The sequence below is a fragment of the Athene noctua genome, chromosome 4, assembly GCF_965140245.1.
Source record: "Athene noctua chromosome 4, bAthNoc1.hap1.1, whole genome shotgun sequence".
Taxonomy (NCBI): domain Eukaryota; kingdom Metazoa; phylum Chordata; class Aves; order Strigiformes; family Strigidae; genus Athene; species Athene noctua.
In genome coordinates, this window is record NC_134040.1 from 4,410,895 (window position 1) to 4,430,170 (window position 19,276).

The 19,276-nt window shown below is 38.6% G+C and overlaps 1 protein-coding gene across 1 annotated transcript in view; it reads left to right on the forward strand.

Moving 5' to 3' along the window:
- The first annotated feature begins 333 nt into the window (after positions 1–333).
- CTNNA2 (catenin alpha 2) overlaps positions 334–19,276 on the forward strand; it is a 526,704-nt gene continuing 507,761 nt past the window's right edge. Inside the window, exon 1 of the mRNA XM_074904290.1 lies at positions 334–406. The gene's annotated coding sequence lies outside the window, so the exon portion shown is untranslated. The remainder of the gene's footprint in view (positions 407–19,276) is intronic.

Below are 19,276 nucleotides of genomic sequence, written 5' to 3' on the forward strand. Positions count from 1 at the left end.
ACTCACAGCACCCGCCGCGCTGAGGCGGCCCCGCCGCCGGCCCGGGGGGGAACCCGCTTGGCCGGGCGGCCAGGCCTCCCCCCGCCCCGCCGCCCCCTCGGCGGGCAGCTCCGGCGGCGGCGCAGGCGCGCTGCCTCCTCCCCTAGTGGCTGCCGCGGGGAGGCTGCCGGCCGCGGCGGCAGCTCCCGGGTCCCCTCAGAGCCGAGCGAGCGCGGCTCGGGCCGGCGGCGGGAGGCGGGCGGCGAGGGCGGGAGGCGGGGGCCGGGCGCTGGGTGAGGGAGCCGCGCCGCGCACCCAGCCCTCAGTCACCCTCGCTGCTGGGGAGGAGGAGGAGGAGGAGGAGGAGGCGGCGGAGGAGGCGGCGGCGGCGGCGAGAGATTCTCCCACCCCCACCCACCGAGCCGAGGTGAGGCCAGGGCAAAGCATCCTCCTTTCTTCCCCTCATCCCTTCCTCCCTTTCATCCTTCCCTCCCCTCCCCGAGCTCCTTCCTTTCATCCTTCTTTCCTTAGCCTCCTTCCCCCCCTTATCTCGCCTTCCCCTCATCCTTCCTTGCGCTTCCTGGTCCTCCTTTCCTTTCTTCTCTCCTTAGCCACCTTTCTCCACTCCTCCCCATCCCCCAGACTCCTTCTCCCCGTGCCCACATTTCGCACCCAACAGAAATAATAATCATGCCTTCTCTTCCCCCCTCCCCCTTTTCCTTTTTTAAAAGGAAATTTTAATTCTCGCCCGGTGAACGAGGGAGAGAGAAGGGAACACATTCGGTCACAGACAGATAATCCCCCCCTCCTTTAAAGAACGGATTTGAATTAATGGTCATTTTGTGGTGTGTGTGTTATGGGAAGAGAGGGATTATATTTAAGGAAGGAAAGAAAGGGTCAAAGGTGCGTTGTTTCACTTATTCATCTATTTACCTAACATCACTTCGAGGTGAAACCTAGCTACGAATTATTTTGAGTCTCTTTTTTTTTTTTTTCTTTTCTTTAAATTATTCTCCTTTCTTCAGGCATCAGAGGCTTCTTCTTCCCTTTTATCCATCCCCTGTGTGTCTCTAATTTACAGTCGCTGCTGCTGCTGTGATTGTCTGAGGCAGGAGCCGGTGGGGAAGGGGCACGGGGAGCGGTGCTGTGTGATGGGGAGGGGGCGGCGGGTGCCGGCAGAAAGCAGCTTCCTCCATCCCTTCCCTCTAGGCCTCTTCCAAGGTCTGAGACCTTTCGAACCACCCGCTTCGTATCCCACCCAGAATCCAGCCCGAGAGGTGCCAGCTCCCCTCAAAGAATTTGCTCCGGTGGCGAAGAGTGAAAGTTTAAACCGCGGCTTTTGTCTTTACGTGGAGCGCACTGGGGATGGCGACAAGCTGCGTGGATGTTGGCTGCCAGGCGACGGCCAAAGTGTCTCGTTGCGTGGCTTGTGGAGTGGAAGAAGTTTTCTTAGACGTGGTGGTGGTGGTGGTGGGGAGCGGTGGTGCTGCTGCGAGCCGTCCCCGGCTGCCTTTGCCCGTTTGGGAGTTGGCGTTGTGGGTGCGTGTGTGCTCAGGGGAGCGTCAGTACACCGAGGCTTCGGGAAAGTAACTTCTGCGGATTTACGCTGGGGTGTAGCAGAGGGAGTAGGTAACACGCACCTGCTTCGCTGTAGATTGGAGGGGTGAACGCACTCCCTCGTGTCTCGCCGGTTGCGTGCGATGCCTGTTTTCTTGTTAAGGTGATGCTCCCTCAGTTGAAACGATCAGTTGGTGGTTGTATTTCTCTCTTCATCAGTTGCGTCGCGGCAGAACGTTTATTTGATTGTTATCCAGACAATTTCAGCCTTTTTAAAGCTTCTGTTTGCTGAATTAGAAGTTTGTTTATACCTCATCAGGATAGATCTGTTTCAAAACCCCTGTTGTTTTAGAAATCTGCAGATACCACAGCAACTGATACTGTAGCAAAACTCTATCAGCCTGAATATTATTAACACACACATGTTATACATTATCTTGGCATATATTCCCTAAGAAATGTTGATTCTGTTAACTTATCAAGATTACAGCGAATGCTGTGTGTCTTGGAGTACAAGGTAGATAAGTAGCATCAGTAGGGGTGGTCTTAAATGATGTTGCTGATGAGAACAACGGATCTTACTGGCTTTGTGGCTATTACAATGCTGCTGGTTTTCCTTTTTACCTATAGTGCCTATGCTTGATATTAGGTATTGCATCAGGCTTTTTATATTCCAGGTCAAACAGAAATCTTAATAGAGGAGAAAAAGTAACGACCCGAAGGATGAACTTTTGCACTCAATTGTGTAAATTGTTGTTTCCAGAAATACCACCTCAGCTCTGTGCAAGATAGCTGTAATTCCATTAAATGTTGACGACAAAAGCCTCAACAGGAAAGCTCCAGTGTCACTTGAGCCCTTACATGGAAATGCGACCCTAATTTATGCAGATTTCTGAAAGCTCTTTTAATATTAATGTGGTACATGTATGGTACTGCTGAAATGCCTTTGAACCACTGAAAACCAAGAGTATCCATAGACTGAGACTTTAAAGGCAGTTAGATCTTTTGCTCCAACCCCTTGACTATTCTAGTCAGTTGGATTTTATCCAGTTACTTTTGGGTGCAGTAACTTGCATTTGGCCAAAACATATTTTCCAGAAAAATTGGAATTTTGATTGGAAGACAGTAAGAGGTGGAGAATCTGCTGTTTATTAAGTTATTTGGCTTCAGCTTCCAGTCACTGGTTACTGATGTGTCTTTCTCCACTACACTAAAGAACTCAAAGTATTTTCTTACCATGGAGGTATTCATCTGCTGTAACCTAGTATTCCCTCTCTTTTTTATTTGAGAAAAACAAGTGAGCTAAAACTCGTTAAAATTGTCACTGCATGCTTTTTCCTCACAACTCTGTTTCTGTGGCTTTTTTTTTTTTTTTTTTTTTTTTATTTTATTTTATTTCCCCAAATCCACTTTTTCAGCATTTTTGTGAAAACGTGAGCTGGATGCAGTATTCCAATGAATTGTCTCAGGAGTGTTTTGTGAGTTTAAATATTACCTCTCTAGTGTTACTCTTTTGTTTATCCATGGCATTTCCATATTAAACCTTCATCTGCAGCACTGCATTTTGATCTCCTTTTCCCTGGGTGTGCTCACTGTGGCAAAACCCTTTGCAGGTTTCTTTCCTTCCACAAGAGTTCATCATTCTGTAGACCAGCATGTGTTTCTTGATTCTGGCTTTTTAACTTTGTACGTGGCTTTTTTTTAAGAATGTTTTGTTTCTAGCATAGGTTGAATATACCAAACACTCCTGATAGCTTTTTGTAACCGATTCATCTCAAGTTACATCATGTTCTGTCAGTTCATAACTTGTGGAAATTTTGTCACGATTGATTGTGTAGACTTACAAATAATTGAAAAGGTGTTTCGTGATAGTGGCTCCACCTTTGGGGAACTCCATGTTACTCTGTGTTACGTTGTGATGCGTTCTTCTTGAAAGCTGTTTTCTTCTTTTTGAGATGTCACTTAATCAGCTCTTTGTCTGTTTAACTGGTGCTATTTTGTTGTCAGGCTGCCATAGGGTATTACACCAAGTGCCATAGAAGTTTATCCATGTATGTGGATGTTTTTACCAATTGGAAGTAGCAATTGTATCAAAGAATAAAACCAGATTCATTTAAGATCAATTTTTATTAATTTTACTACTTTTTTTTTTTTTTTGTTATATAGCTCAGATGTATCAGTTGAATCTCACATAATTTTTCTTAAATTATTGTTTTGCTCAGGACTGCCATCATTTTAACCTTCCTATAAAATACTATCTCACTAGTTCTTTTAGAGTACAGTTCTAACATTAATGTTCATTCAGAATTCTGAAATTTCCCCCGTATTTTCAGAATTGCTTCAAAATTCATGTCAGTGGGATAGATATTTCCTTGGACACCTCTGTGACAACCCTCTTCCATGGTGATCTTTGGTCCTGCTGACCAAAAAAATGGTTATTGCAAAGTAATATTGTTTCAACATTATACTTGTAATGGACTGAAGAAGTAATTAATCATTCTTGTGAGGTACCAGAAAATCATCCCGCTTCTTTACAAATGCAGAATTACTTCTTGAATGTATCTGCCCTTTTGCACTATTAGTGTAGATCAGAGTCCCTGTTTAGTAGCACGCCTGTGTGAGGGCTAAGATTTCTTGTCATTCTTACAAATTCCACTCCCTCCCCCCCGCCCCCCCATTTTCTTTTTTTTTTTTTTTTTTCCCCGTTGCCAAGAAATATCTTCATCCTCACCTATCAATTTTTTACACACTTTTAAAAAGTGTGGAATTTGTTATCCCTTAATACTTTTCTTCTGGTTATATATGGATTCTAATAGCAGTATTTATTGAAATCTGTTTTGTTCCAAATTGTAGTAGTTATGACAATGCCTTCTAGGTATTACATGCTGTCTGAACACGCAAGTACGAGATATTTTTTTTTTTTTTTTTTTCTGTGTACAATGACACAGCCTTACTGTTTTTCAGAACAGAGTGGGATTTTACTTTTAATGTAGCATGTTTCACAGCTTGGCTAAAGAAGTCTTAAACTCTTTATTTTCTCCATACTTTGTTCATAGGCAGTACAAAGCATAAGACATACTTTGATTTTTAGATAAAATACCAAATGGTGTTGGAAATCTGAAGGGCAAGTATACAGAAAGGAATAATATGATATGTAGCTAGAAATATGAAGGGGGGGGGGAATACAGAAATAAAGAATAACAACGTTATCCTAATAGTAATTACACTGACATACTTAGGTCATAATTTGACTGGAGTTTTTGCGGCTCAAGGGTGTAAAAATTGTTCTCCTAAAAGCACTTTGAGGTAAGATGCCAGAAGGAGATACAAAAGGAACAGAATTGGATGGGAAGTTGAAAGTGACAAAAAGACAGCTAAGAACTGCTTCTTGACTAAAATAAACTTGTTTATTTTGTATACACATAGCATTTGTTGGGATAAACTTTCCTGAGGAATTAGATAAACAATGAAGCGTGTCAGTTGACCAGCGAGAACTTTCCCAAGACAGGGCTTCCAACACAGCAGGCTTCTGTGGGAAGCAGAGGTGGCTGAGACTTGTTCCTCTGTGGAGCTCCATTACTGATGGGTGAGGTTCTCCAGCTGTGTCAACACCACCATGAACCTGACTGTGATCAAATTGCTTCCAAGTCTAGCATGCCTTGAACCCTCTTGGAAAATAATTGTATTCATATTTTAATGTAAAAGAGACAAAAGTGTTTAAGACTTCTGTAACAAGTAAGTTGAAGGCACGACAACAAAGAACAGAAATCAGGTTTTGGCCCGTTAAGTGGCTAATAACTAAGTTATTCTTTTATTCCAGCTTCTCACTGTCTTATGGGAATTCATAACACATCTAAATATACGTCAAAGAGTGATAACACTATTGTATTGAGTCTTCAGTTGGGCAGGCTCAGCACTCTGTGGATGTAAATGAATCTTGTCTTGGGTTTCCGGATAAAAGCTCTACATCTCAGTATTCTAAATGGTTTCCTCAACAACATAGATGAGTTATAGAGAGAGCACTAAGATATCAGGTTCCAAACAATGGTTGTGTACAAGGAGTCATGCTTGAAAGTTTTCAAACAGTAAGAGAGGCTGAAGTCATATTTACATAAAAAAAGCCTCAGCTGCTCTAGGAAATGGACTTGTTGTGCGTATCACTTACCAGTACAATTGGTTGAAAATCAGGGTTTTCATATTATGAAGAATCCTTGTCTTTGAGAATAGTGGGGTTTTTTTGGTTGTGCAAAGTCGTGGTTTAAAGTTTAATATTTCCAGAAAAATTAAAAGTATTTCCCCAGGTAGGAGCGTCACCACCCCGCATCAACCCCCAATATACCTGTTTTGTTTCAGATTTCATACCCTGTCATCAGTCAAAGCATTTTGACTTTATGGGGAGCAGGAGGAAAACTTTGTATTAATTTTTCATTGGATGTCCTGACAAAGCAGCCCTTTCTCTGAAGCACTTTTACTCTCCTGAATCAACATTTGTGACAGCAAGTTTGTTTTCTGGTTGGTTGGTTGTTTTGTTTTTTTTTTTTCCCCTTTGGAATATCTTTTGGCTACCTACATTTTTCAGTCACATCACCCCTTGCATTAGTATTCTAGTACTGAGAACAGTAGAGAAACATTTTCAACATTGCTGCAGAGACTGCCCAAATTTTCAGGCTTCTTAAGTAATGAGAATTATTCGGTTAAGTGAAGCTGAATTCTGTAAGAGTAAGAACGTCTCACAAAGTTTTAATCTGAGAGGTAAGAAAAATAGTAGATTTTGGAGTTACACAAAAGAATCCTTGTATTTAGAGTATTTAAAAGCTATTTTTACAGATATTCCAATCTGTTGTTATTACTGGTGTTATAATAATTGAGACATTTCTCTCTCCTGTGTACTTATCCTTTTCTTCGAAGTGATGTATTTTAAAAACAAGTATGTATGTTACATTATGCTTAAAGTAGACAAGAATATTAGAATAGAAAACGGTTTGAGTATAAGTGGAACTTAAATTCTAAATACGCTTTTGTAAGCAGCAAGTAGAAGTGGGTTTGATCAGGCTAGGCTCCCAGATGCCCAGGTGACTTCTGTAAATGGAACTTAAGCTTTTAAGTTACTTAAGGCATCTTGCAAATGGATTAATCAGTTTGTCCTTTTCTACAACTAATCAACTTTAAGTTTTTGATACTGTATTATTTACTAACAAAAGCCACCCCTCTATATTCCATTGAATCCGTCTTTATGGAAATTCTCCATTAAAGCCTGTTCAGCACAACAGGAGCAGATAAATCTCTCAGTTCTCTTTTACTTATAAGCAGTGGATCGATGGGAAATATTTTATTCCTTATATTTTAAATACAGAAACTGTGTTTATCCTGTGCAGAGCTGAGAAAACTGCTTTTATCAGTTCTCTAAATATTTTCAAACACCAGAAGAAACTCTTGAGAGGCCTCTTCCTAAAGATTTAACTTTCAAGTTAGATTATGGAGTAAAATACTACTACAACATTTTAGTAAGCACTGATTTTATTTGTGTTATCGTATAATCATGTTAGTAGCAGTAATTGTGTCCTTTCCAAAGGAACCGTGTTAACGAACATGAATAAAAACCTCTTGAAAAGTAGTGTAAAAATATTTGCAGTTTTAATTTGCTCAAATAATCTGAAGCAGATATATTTATCTGATGAGATTTTTTTGCTCTTTCACTGCCTCTGGAAAAACATTTTGGTTTTTGCTCCTCTTCTAGTAAGATTTCCTCTTTAGTGTTATGTAACTTTTGAGTCAATTTAGATAATTTTGTAAATAAATAAGTTAATGAATGTGAATAAATAGAGAATAGAGGTGATGTCCTCTGTCATTTAATGTTATCTTCCTTGAACATTTATTGGTCTCTCTTTCTGATATAAAATATGATCAGCTGTGATCGGTTACCCATGGTGAATTCTTCACGTGAGTTCAGATCTGAACCATTACACATCTCCCACTGGATGCAATGTTACATCTGTAAGCAAGATGGGGCTAATGCACGGAGGTGAAATTTGTTTATGGCCAGCGTTGTGTAATAGAACATCTGATTATTTTGTCACATAAAGGAAGCATAATGTATATTCCCTATTAAGATGACTAGATCTCATGCTTAAACTCCTGGAAGTAAAAGCTGCAGTCGCGTTAATATATGCCATGAGATTTATTGAGAAACTGAATATAAAAGCCAATTACTTGTTTTTTTTTCTGCATCTCTATAAAAATCCATATGATGAAAACGGTTATTTCAGTTTTTACCAAAATAGAAAAGGATTGATTTATAACTTTTTAAAATTGTGCCAGAATATTTCAATAAAATATATTTTATCAGATGTGCTTGATTTTGATAGAGAATTTATCAAAACTCTTCATAAATGGTTATCCAGTGGTTACAAATGTTGACTGTTTAGATCACAAAAGACTGATCAGCCTTTCAGGGCAGTGTAAAATAGATAACAACTAAAATTTCAAGTGAGAAACATCCAGAGTGGGGAGAATGAATGTTTTAAGGATGTCTTTTCTGCATTTTTACAGGTGATGATCAAAAAAGACCTCTATCTTTTAGGGCCAGCAGTGCTTGCACATAGCCAAGCTTGGCTTTAAACAATTGTAATTTATTTTTCCTGTTGTTGATTAAGATTAGACTTCACTTATCAGCACTAGCAGTCCTGTTTGAAATAATTTAGCAGATTAAATCTGGAGGTAGGAGAATAGTTCTGCCATTTGTAAAATATAGGAAAGCTGGTTAATTATTGCATTTAAAATCCACAGGTGAACTTTCAAAGTGAAGTTATAGAATTGCAAAGAAAGTACTACCGTTTGTTACCGAGGTGTTTTCTGATTGGGGTCAAAGTGAGAGAGCCTCATGTATTTTTATTGCAGTATATGATCTCATTTCTAGTTCTCATACAAATAGTCTTGAGTGCTTACTATAATCAAGTCAGAAATGCAAATTCAGAATTACAGCTGCTTAGTCTAATTTTAAACTTATCTATTATCTCTGTAATCTACATTTCCAGTGCTTAGACTACGCAGGAATACTTCTAAGGAAAACTCAATTGTCGGTAAGTCCATGAATGAAGAAGGATGAGGCTGTGTAGGGATAGAATAGGAATAAATAGATTCAAACAAATGTTCTAGTCGGCTGGGAGCACTAGTCGGAGGCCTCAGCAGTATGCAAAGCTGTCACTTGTACTTGGGTGGGCTGCCAATGCTTTCCATAAAAATTCAAGCCTATTTCATTCAGGTGACAAAATGTTTTGGACTTTTGGACTTGCTAAATATTGTTTCTGGGTCACATCTGATATCTTCAAGAACAGGAACATTTTAGGAAAAAAAAAAAAAAAAAGAGAAAAACTGTTGCTGTCTTATTTTACTTGCCTGTTTTAGGGGGAATTCAGTGCATGGCTAAAACCGCCAGCATACTGGATCCCTGCATGCTTTAATCTGCTCTGTCACACTCAAAAGTTTTTAGGTGACTTGTATCCTTGTATAAAAGAAAAAAACTTTATTCTCAATTTCAAACCCTTGCTTTCAGGCCTGAGCTCAGGGAATATTAGGTCAGTGCAGGTCAAAGTAATGGAACTGTAGAGGTGCTTTCTAGGCACTAAAGAGCAGTCGGGACATGAGTCCTGAGCAGGATTGTCTTCTACTCATGCTCTGTTTGAGTGAAAACCAACATCAAACCTTATATAAATTTTATCATTCCCCTACATGCTTTCCTTGTCCTCTAAATAACTTAAGTGCGTTTCCAGAGCATTTTCTACAACACTACAAATACTTTTTGTCTTTGCTTGTTCCAATTCTGTATTGACTACCAGCAGTCTTTTTGTTTACAAATTCAGCCTAAGAACTAGAAAATAGATGGGGTGTCTATGTTCAATATTTACCTTCAGTTGGCAGGGTAGGAAATAACATTTTATTATTAATTTTTATTCTATTTAATATGTTTAATTATCATTTCCTTAAAGTGATCAGAGAAATGATCACCTTCCTTCCTGCAAAGTAGTCTTGGAATGCCAACTAGAGGTATTGTATGGTCCCAGGTGATCTCAAATGCTGTAGCATAACCTAATTTACATTACAATAATGTGGAAGCATACATTTTGTGCACACATAGCTGAAAAGCCTTCAGAATTAATGTCTTGAAGCAGTTGAGAAAGCTGAGTGATTGTAGTAGCCATGGTGACTTTTTTTTTTGTTTGTTTGCTTTTAAGGAGAAACATCACCTATTACTAGCCTTCATGGGAGCCTTAAGCCGGGTATCCGTTCAGCAAGCTACAAATTTGGTGGCAGCAAAAGAAAAAGCATAGATGTGTGGACAGATTCAACACACGAAAAGCAGTGTGGTTTGGATTACAAAAATAGCAGGCTTGCAAACAAAATTAGGTTGTGAGCTGTAATGATGACACAAATGCTTTTTTGAGGCTTCGCACTCCATCTTCTTGTTTGCTACTAGTTTTAGAACTGTTTTGGCTTGACAGGCACTGAAGTTGTACCCTTCAGCTCAGATGCAGCAAGAGAGTGACTTTGGACTGAGAGATCCTTCCAAACATGGTTTTATCTTAAGGGTGGAGTCAGCTTAACTTTATTTTAATTGTTTTATGGCTTTTGAGTTCATGAGATTGATGCTGAGATACACTGACAACATGAGCGTGTTCAGGTCTTCTGTCAGTTTAATGAGTTTATTTTTGCTGGGTGGTTGACAGTCAGCCAAAAGAAACAAAAATTTACATAGCCCAAGAACAGCTTCTTGGCCAGTTTTCTGGAATAGGATCAGTCTGGAAAAAGGGGAAACACTAGAGATTACTCTTTCTTTTTTTTTTTTTTTTTAATCAATTTTCCATATTGATGTAAAAATTGGGACCCCTTATCTTTTCTCTCTCTGCACCATGAAAGTGTTGGAGATGGTGTGACGTCCATTCTGTTGCCATGATTTCCACAAGAAAGATTATTTGTACCCTAAGGATGTTGCAGGATTTGTGATGGCTAAAGCCTGTCATGATCAACCCTGGGGAGTTAATCCAGAATAGCTGTTTCTTGAAACAGGCTGTGAGAGAGATGCACTCTAATGATTAGGATATGGGTGTATCAGAGCAATTAGTATTTGATTACACAAAAGGAACAGGTTCTAAGGGAGGACTGGAAGCTACACTCCCCAAAGAAATAAGATGTTGGTAGTTTAAAAGCTTCTTCAGGTATGCTTGAAATTAGTGGCCCAAATTGGGGAGTTTCAGCCTCAGTTTCCAAGATTTTGAGAGATCTTGTCTGCTCAGCTCTCGACTATGTGGGTTTGCATGTTTCTCTTTACTACTCTTTTCTTTAAAAGGGTTGTGTGTTTGTTTGTTGTTGTTTTTGTTTTTATTTTGTTTTGTTTTTTTTTTTTTATTGGGATGAAATCAAGGTAATGTAAGCGAAGAACGAATTTAGAAATTACTCTTTAAAAAAATCTATTTCTAATAATTTCCACCTAGCTTTAATTAGAAATTACTAAAAAAAAAAATTGCTTAGAATTGAAGTAACTTCTTGTCCATTGCAGCTAGGGTTTAGGAAATACAGACAAAGTGGAGTTGCTGTGAGAAGGGTATTTTGCAGGAAGGCTTTCATCAGCTTCAAGTACTTAGAGCTCCTTTAAATAAAAAGAGAGTATGTAAATAAATAAATAAATAAAAACCTAACCAAACAGTGTCTTGAGTGGATGAACTTCCTTTAAGTGTTAAAAACCCCACAACCAAGAGCACCCATATAGAATCTTAGCTCTGGTATTCATATAATACTCCTTTATGTAGTAAATTAAATGCCTCAAATCTGAAATATGTTTCTCTGATCTCAAGAAATGTGCAAAACAAGAGAATGACTTCAAAATTACCAAGTAGAAAGATTTATTTACTGGTGGCCTGAAATGCTGGGGTTTGAACCCCAAGCCCCCAGTTAAGGCTGACATGTGGGTGATTCCCACAGCCCTTCCCAAAGGGGGGTGAGTTTCCCTTTAGGCTTCCCCCCAGGGTGCGGGGCCTTGCAGACAGAGCCATTGGGTAAAGGAGCCCCAGGTGTCTGCACTGAGTAACCCAAGGTCAGGTGTCCCCCTGAGGGATCAAAGCTGGGACCCCTTGCAGGGAGAGAGGAGTGTCTGTGTGTGAGGTGGGTGCCCTGTGCAGAGTTCCCTGTTGGGGAAGGACCTCCCGCCTCCCTGGGACTGGGCTCCACTCAGGTCTGGCTTTTGTAAACGTGGGCTCTGTGGGGATTCATGATGGGGCTTCCTTGGGCTGATGTGTTTGGCTGGTTGACCTGGTTGTCTCCCGTCCCTTCTATGGGAGACTGCATTTCACTGTTTATCCCACCCATTGTTGGTCATGTGGTGTCGTTGTTGGGATCATTGGGATTGATGTTGATTATGTACAACCTGATTGACTTGTTTGTACCCCCAGTGCTCACCCATGTCCTGACCCTGTTGTGTCAAACACAATCTGGTTATTGGTTCTTTATGCTGGCTGTGTCCTCTATGCTAGGCCTGGTAATTGGTAAAACATGGCCTCTTCCAGCATTGCAGATGGGTTTCTGGGTGTTTTAGCTAAGGGACTAGTTTGAGTATTCAGATTATGCAAGATTAAATCCTTGATCCTTTAAAAGTAATTGCAGAACTTCCATTAAGGTTGCAAAGCTGTTACCCAACACTTCTGGAGCTGTTTCTGGCTTTGATCTTGGACTGTGTCTGTATCTTCTAAGTGTAGCAGGAGCCAGTCCTGTGTGGTATTGCAATGATACATAATAACTTGTTTAAATCTCTGGAAAATTTAAATTCTTACCTGTGTTACTTTGTAAAGCTGTTGTTCTAATTGTATCTGTTACATACTGTAGAAGGCAAATGATTAATGTGAGCAGAGCTTTTTTTTAACACTTCAACGGTTTTAAAAGAAAAAAGTAATGATAACTGTCCAGTACATCAGCTCTTCTTTGCATCTGATTTCTCATCTGCTGCAAATATACAATATGCATGATCAAACTTTTATTTTAATAAGCTTTTTTTTTTTTTTTTTTTTTTTTTCTTCCTGTTTTGATCTAAAAATAGCTTTTCCTCTGAAGTGAGAAACTTACTCTGTCATGTTGGGCCACTTGGACAAAACATTATAGATGGACCCAGTTACCTAAATACGAGCTTGTTGTGCAGCGTTGTAGACACCTCACAGTGTTCAGCTTGTTCTTCACTTAGGTCCTGGGTCTCACGCAGGTCCTGTTGTGTCTGTCACTGCTGTCTGGCTTCCGTACAACATCCTGGGTTATAGCTCATCTTGGTGACAAAAAAAAAAACCCCAAAGGTATCAGAGCACGGAGTTACCTGATGAGTTTCATTGTATTTCTCCCAAAGGGTGCTAACATGGAAGAGTGCCATGGGAGGAACCACGATTCATGGTTGGTCTGTAGTGTGGCAGGGTCCGTTAAATAATTGTCAAATTCATGAGACTGACATTTCAGAGATCCCTTGGATAAGAGGAAGTAGGGAGAATTATTAACCTTATTTCAAAATTATGTGTATTATAGGTGTATGTATAATATCTCAAATGCAGAATATCTGGTATGAAGAATCTAAATTTGTTGTGGTCTTGTGTTTCTAAATACAGAGAGTACTGTGGAAAATATTGCAAAGTGAGAGGCAAGATACGTCAAGGATGGTAATCACAGTCAATATGTTAGAAAGGTTTCAATTTTTGTTTCTCTGAGGAAGTTGAAGAATGAATATTGCGTTTTCATTTTTGGATCCCACTTAATAAAATAAATTTTGAATGCTTGTAATCACTTAGATTTCTTCTGTCACAATAGTGGTAGTACCATGTGCAGTCCTTGCACGTTTGTTTAATCATCATTAAAGAAAGTGTTGGATTTTTAGCCATATTTATCAAGGTCCTCTCATTTGAAAGTCTAAAACAAAACAAAACAAAAAAAACACTACCTCTTACTTCTGTTAAAGAGAGTATTTGTCTAGTTATTCCTAAACTTCAGTCCAAACTTCAGTACCAAAAGTGTATGTCTATATAGTTCTAAATAATTAAATGAGAATTATGTGTTGGTAGTAGTTTTAAAGTTAAAAACGTTTGAATGCGTTAAAAATAATTTTGCAGAATTCTGTGAAAAAGATGACAAATAGACCACCTTATTTTTTATTATAATAAATTATGTATGCTTTGGGTGTTCTACAGATATCTTATGTAATGAGCAGTTCCGCTGCTGAACTGTTTTATGCTCAGTTATGTTCTTAAGCCAAAGGGAAAAAAAAATAGTTAAGAGCTATATTTCTGTGAAATTTGTTAACAAATGCTTATCATTGTAGTGAGGTCACAGTAAAAAATAATCTATTGTTTCTTGTGTTTTATTTCAAGACAATATAAGGAGATGGCTTTTTGCTACACACTTGCTCAGAGTTTTTAGTCTAATATTTGCTGCCCTATTACTATTTTTGTTCCTGCCTTTTGTGGGGAAGGCTTGTGATTTCATTAACAGTTATTTTAAGGCCTGAAAAACCTGACAGAGGGCTAAATAGAAAATAATTCTGTTTTCCATGTAGATAAGCACAGAAAGACATGAATAAAGATCAGGTTGGCCTCTCCTCCACGCTTCAGAAGTCTCCTGCATGGCTTTATGAGCCTTTGGGAAATGGGCCATGTTATCTTCAATTTCGTAAATAATTAACATTCTCTGTGTGATTATTTTTATCCAAAGTATATTTCTAGATTAATTTGTGGATCATAATAGTTGTAGTTTTTAAGAGCCTTTTTTTGGTTTTGTTGTTGTTTGTGTCTATATTTCTGGCACAGGAGAGTAGGATCTTATCCCATTAGCCACATTCCCTCTGTGGGAAGCCATGCATTGAATGGAGGGAGTTAAACAATTTTCACAGACTTTGAACTTGTGTTACGTTGCGATAACCCTTGAAACCCAAACATGTATTTCATATGTTAACTCCACCTATAGTTTCCACAAGTCATCTTAAGAGAGCTTCTTTGTCACACACAGCATCAGAGCACAGGGTCGTGTTTGTCCTTTGAATTAAGCAACAGTGATTAAATTACACATGCTTTCGTGATCCTTATTTTTCCTGCCTAAAGAATGGTATGGTGACCTTCTGTTGACACGATAGAGAATGTGTGCTTTGTTAACTGCATTCAAAATGTGCCCCTGAAGTCTAAACCAGAGGCACTTGTTCTAAAACACCAGCTTTGTTTTTTGGAGTTATCGCTATCACATCTGGACCTTCGCTACCTTATGTTCCATGTGGTGGTACTTATTCTCCTTGTACTCATTTGATGTGATTTGCTTAATATAAGAAAACAAGCTCATACTACATTTGTTTTTAAGTGAAGAGAAAAAAATGACTTTCTCCGGAATGATGACAATGAGCTGTTTATTACCACAAGCTGTGCATTTTATTTTCTTTTAGTTAGAAAGCAGTGATTTGTCTGAATTTCTGGAGTGTTTTTTAAGTGAATAATGATATAAGAGCCTTCTTACTTGAGGCTTCTTCTTATAAATGTAGTTATTTATATGAGGAAAAACTGTTCAAGCATGGATTATTTATGCAGGGGAGAAAACTGGCTCTGGATTGATATAATTTTTCTTTCTCATCTTCTCTGAACTAATTTGTTTTCTCTGTGCAGTGAGTGCTCGATATTCTTGCAACTTTTAGACACTTGTACCATTTCCCTTGATAAAATGATCCTATTCAAACCTCACTTTCTGTTCTTCAAGGCAAACTTTGTTCCCTCATGGCTTCAAAGAAGTGTTATGGCCTTTCCTCTTTCATTTTTGCCAGACCTGGTTATTATACATTTAAAAAGTAGAACTGAGATTTTTTTTTTTTCTTGGTCTAGTGGTATTGTCATGTTCTCTTCTTAATGTTTGTATTTTTCTTCCTCCTTAACAACTGGGTGATGGATGAGAAGTTTAACTGCACTTTTGCTCCCCTCTTCTGATTTCACTTTTGATGGCAGTCCTCTCCTCAGACAGTCCAGTCTGTGGCTGGAGCCTGGGCTCAGCCCCCTGAGTGAACTGTGATGTGAATCCACTCCGTTTAGTCACCAGCTTGTTTCAAAATTGGTAATTCTGCATTGGGATTGTGCAGTCATTGGTAAAAAGAGCATCCAAGCAGCCTTCCTAAATCATTGTTAATTATTGACAGTAAACAGAAAGAGAAGATGTGGAGGATTTTATATCAATAAAGATCTCTCATACCTAGAGCTAAGAACGACCTAATTTTTTTTTTTTTTTTTTTTTTTTTTTTTTTAGATACACCAGCAGGATCTGTCTGTAAACAGTTTCTAAGCAACAGCTGCCTGTCCTCTAGAAAGAATGTCACTTTTTATCCATGACTCCTGGGTTTTACAGCCCTTCTGCCCAAATCGGTACCCTAGATTAGGGGGAGGTTGGAACAGTCTTGTCAGCAATGATAGTTTTCCTTTTTTTTTCTAGTAGCAACCACCTACAGTTTGCTGAGGTCTGTTTGAAATTAAATCACTGTCTCCTTTATTGTTGGTTTCCCAACAGCGTTGCTGTCGCAGTCCAGCGCTGTGATTTATTTCTGTGCGGCTTCATAAAACATTCTGTAATGATCAAAGAACCTGTACTTCTACTTCTGTATGAATCCAAGAGGTGACAAACCAGAAACAGCTAAATTATTTTATTTTTTTTTTTAATGATTAAACGGTTTGAACTGGCTTTAAGGCAAAACCTGAGTTTTTCCCACAGCACAGGTCTCTTTCTTCATCCAGAGTTGTGTGGCATCTGTCTCAAAGACTGAGGTAATTCAGAGGCAAAGAGGAAGGGAGCCCTTTGCAATCACGTTTTTATTACCTGGGAGCCTGCAGCTCAAGTGACCAGTTTTCTGAGACTTACCTGCATTAAGCACTGTCGAATAATTTGCATCTAGAGGTCAAGCAGTGACCACTACCCAAGAAAGTGGGTTAACATTTTCTGTGGTAATATAGTGGTAAGTGGGGAAAAAAGGGATGAGAGAAACTAATCTCACTGGACACTGTAAGCTCTTGTGATCAATTTTAAACAGATGTTATTTGTCTAAAAAGAAAAAATAATTACTATTTTCAAAGACCCATATAAGATGAAGTATAGAAAACATTTTTTACAGGGATTTTTATTTGGTTTGGTTTACTACTGGAATCTTTTAATAGAATGTTAACCTGGGGGCTGTGGGGATCAAGTAGTTGGTTCAGGCTATTAGACCTTAAAATAGTCATAAATGTCAAGGTTTCTATCTTGCCGTTGCACTACCATGTCTTGTTTTAGCTGAGTCTGCTTTTGGGGTGGGGAAGTGCAGATCTTGTTGGAAACAGGTTTTGCACCAAAGGATATTGAAATGGAAGGAATATGACCATAAAGTCATTTAGCAAGAGGTGAGGAAGGGTCAGCTGGAATCTGTCTCCTTTTATATTCCAAGTAGTTCTAGAAAAGCAGTGTTCAGAAAAATATAGTGGAGGTTACTTACAGAAGAAGCTTGAATTTTAACATATTAATTCCATGCTCCCACTTTTGAGTTGCTTTTGCCAATTCTGTGAGCCAGCAGAAATAAACTTTCAGTTCACTGAAGATTTGGGAGGAACAAGAGTAGCCTCATCAATTACCACAGGATGGTAGGACCTACATAAGTGTAATGCTCATTTTACTTATTTGTTTTTAATATGCTCTCTCTTACCTGCTACTGTTAGAGTTAAGTGGTATTTCAGTTTGAAAAATCATCTTACAGCTTTTACTAATGGTGCCTGAAGAGAAGGCCTGTGGATGCTGGAATTGGTTAGATCTGAGTAATCGTTATGATTGATGTTATAGACCGTAGCCTATGGCCTGATTTGAGGGAATTGTAGAGTTTTTCTTCCCCAGAAGAGGTAAAATGATAGGTCTCTATCTGAACGCTTTTGAGAAAAAGAGACCTCTGTATATGTTTCCTCTGCTATTGTGAGAAGATGTCTTGTTTCTTGCAACTGTCTGTATTTCCTTTGTTTCATTTGAAATCTGAGATTTCTGCTAAGTACAGAATAGGCAGTTAAAAAGCAATTGAGGCATTTTTCTGGCTTGCATTAAGAAATATTATAGAAATGAGTCGAAAGAATTCTGACTTATAAAAGAGAGGATAGATGCTATTATATGCAACTGGGAAACGCAACAAGACAGTTTAAAATACCTATGTACTTAAAAAGCTAACATTAAAGTAAAAAAACATTGAGTAAGAAGACATATGAAACGTGAGCTTTTGATGAACTTTCTATGAAAAGCGCAATAAAACTAAGATTTGTGATGTTCTTACTTTTTAGTGGGTGCTGGGGTGGCTTTCTGTTAAGTAACATAAAAATCGACTGTGATGAAAGACTGAGAGTAAATTTTGGTATTTACTATTTTCATCATTCTCACCTTCTCCATTACATTTTGGCCAGGAGTAGTGTATTGTTCTAAAATTCAGACTAAAAGTAAGCTTTTGTCCCTTTGTTTATTTCTTATGTGACTGAAATTATAATCTCCGTCAATCTCTATCAATAACTGGTTGATATTTCCCTCTAGATTTGGGCCAAATTTACGTCATAATTTCTCTTTCATATAGTAATAATTCATTATTATTCTCTGTTATTCTACGAGACATGGATAAATCCTAGTGAAAGAATCTCTTTGTTGCTAAATATTCTACTGTATGCTAAATATTCTTATCTGTACAAGTAGAATTTTTCCATATTTTGCAAGCTCTTGGTTTATAAAAAACCCTCCCTTTTCATAAGCAAACTATTGTAGCTCTGTTTCCTGCATATATTAACAAAATGTTTGAAGACTGAAGGGAGCGAACATGCAGTGAGTCATCTTCTGTTGAGAATAAAACCTGTTACATTTGTGAATGAAATCTGGCACTGCAAAATAGAGCATGTAGTTTGTTATTATTGTGTTTTGGGGGAATTTTTGGTATATTTTTAATTTTAACAGATGTTGAAGTTAGGAAAGTTTTAATTAGACTTGGGAAGCGCTGTCTTACACGCTTGTAAATTTGCAAATATTGGGATGAGTTTGATTTAGTAGAACTTTACTATGACTGGTAATATCTGCCTGAGGTGTTTTGAATAATTTTTGGAGGTGGCTCCATTTACACTCTTTAAGGAACTTTGATTCTTAGACCTAAACACCAACACTAGTTTCTAAAAGCGTGCAAATGAACTGAACACCCAAAGCTTGATGAAGCTCCTTGACTATTAAGTAGCTTGTGTTAGAATAAGGATAGTATTTTAGCGGAAATGTGAGTTGATACGATGACATACGTGTAATGTCAAAGTCTGCATATGTCCAAGAGTATGTTGTACAAAGTTTCCTTCAACTGAGGAAATATTAAACATGACGATTACAGGTAAAGTTAATAACAAAATCTGATATTCTTTCTATAATGGTGGTTGAAAACACAGAGAATGTGTACAGGCTGATTCGTCCCTGGTTATTCCATCCAAGCCTGTAACAGCCAGCTGTTTATGGGCTTCCTGAGTCTCAGGTTAGCAACTGGACAATTGTTTTCCATTGAGGACAGAGCTTATTGTTCATACTTTCTCTTGTTAATGTTCCCTTTCTCTCGGAAACATCCTGCTGCAACTGGTTCCACAAACCTGAGGGCAGAAGTACTGCCTACCTGACACTTAGGAACCTGATAACTCAAGGACTGGGGATGCATTTAAGTTCTTGTATCATAGGAAGCATT